The sequence below is a fragment of the Lissotriton vulgaris genome, unplaced genomic scaffold (assembly GCF_964263255.1).
Source record: "Lissotriton vulgaris unplaced genomic scaffold, aLisVul1.2 SCAFFOLD_1261, whole genome shotgun sequence".
Classification (NCBI taxonomy): domain Eukaryota; kingdom Metazoa; phylum Chordata; class Amphibia; order Caudata; family Salamandridae; genus Lissotriton; species Lissotriton vulgaris.
This window is the reverse complement of record NW_028242190.1, coordinates 617,846-619,369: the sequence shown is the minus strand read 5'-3', so window position 1 is coordinate 619,369 and position 1,524 is coordinate 617,846.

Genomic DNA, 1,524 nt, shown 5'->3' with positions numbered 1-1,524 from the left:
ACCAATGTGCGTACTGTAAGAGAGAGGGTCACTATAAAAATGAATGTCCGATCTTAGCGCAAAATAATGCAGCAGCAGCTCAGAGAGGTCGTGGTGGTTTTGTGCAGAATTCTAGAGGTCGAGGGCGAGGTACTATGCCTCCACAAACGAATGATCGTCCTTCCAATCACTTTGATCAACGAAATGGACAGTCTACTCAGCAAAATAGATCTCAACAATATCTTGTTGAAGATTATTGTGAAGTGGATGAGGGATTTCAGCAAATTGGGTACTAGGACAGCCATGGACAGAGAGAGGGAGTAGTATCAGTTCCAGTGGATCAGAGTGGGCCTTATGTCGCAGTAGCAACATCAGGTGTAGTCGAACTGTTTCTGTTGGATACTGGTGCCGCAAAAAGTTCTATCATTCATGCGAAACTCCCTGGCGCACCTTTGTCCGGCTCAACAAATGTTTCTGTAGGTTTTTCAGGCGCCCCTGTTTACAACCCGATATCTGGTCCTTTGTCTATTTCTGTTGGACCGTGTCACTTGAAAGCACCTCTGATTTTGACTACAGGTTGTAATGAAAATCTGCTTGGTTTAGATTTGTTAAAACGACTATATGCGACATTGTACTGTTCTCCGGAAGGAGTACAGCTTACATTGGGTAAAAATATCACTTCTCCGATGTACTTGTCAATGGATGCACTCCCGCCAGAGCTGCGTTCACTCCCTGATTCTCTTTGGGCGACTGGTCCTAATGATGTAGGCCTTTTAGAAATACCACCATATGTAGTAACTTTGAAAGCAAATGTAAAATTTCCAAGAATTCCTCAATACAAAATATCTAGTGAAGGTGAGCGTGCACTTTTATTGATTGTGCAAGATTTGATTAAGAAAGGTGTGGTTGAAGAAACTAGAGGAAATGTCTGTAACAGTCCTGTACTACCAATTCTGAAGCGAACTGATCCTACAAAGCCTCCAGTGTATAGGTTTGTTATCGACCTCAGAGAAGTTAATAAGATTGTAGTTCCGCAGTTTCCTGTGGTCCCAGACATCACTGCCTTGTTAACATTAATTCCTGCTACAGCCACTTGGTTCTCAGTCATCGACTTGAAGAATGCCTTTTTCAGCATTCCGATAGCCGAGGAAAGCAGAGATATTTTCGGCTTCTGTCTAGGAGGTCGAAGTTTCAGATTCAAACGCGCTCCACAAGGCTATTGTGAGAGCCCATCTATTTACAGTCAAGCATTAAAAAGCCAGTTAGATTCCTTTGTCCTTCCTCCAGGTTCTGCTCTAGTACAGTATGTAGATGATCTTTTAGTGGCTGCCGATGACAAGGAAACTTGCAAAGCAGCTACGATTTCATTATTGCATCATTTGTCTAATTTGAATCATAAGGTGTCACCTTCGAAAATGCAATACTGCTGCCAAGAAGTGACCTACCTAGGTCATCTCTTGTCAAAGGAGGGAAGAAAGTTGACCCCAGAGAGAATAAAAGCATTACGCAAATGAGTGTTCCACGCACACAGAGAGAAGTACGTGC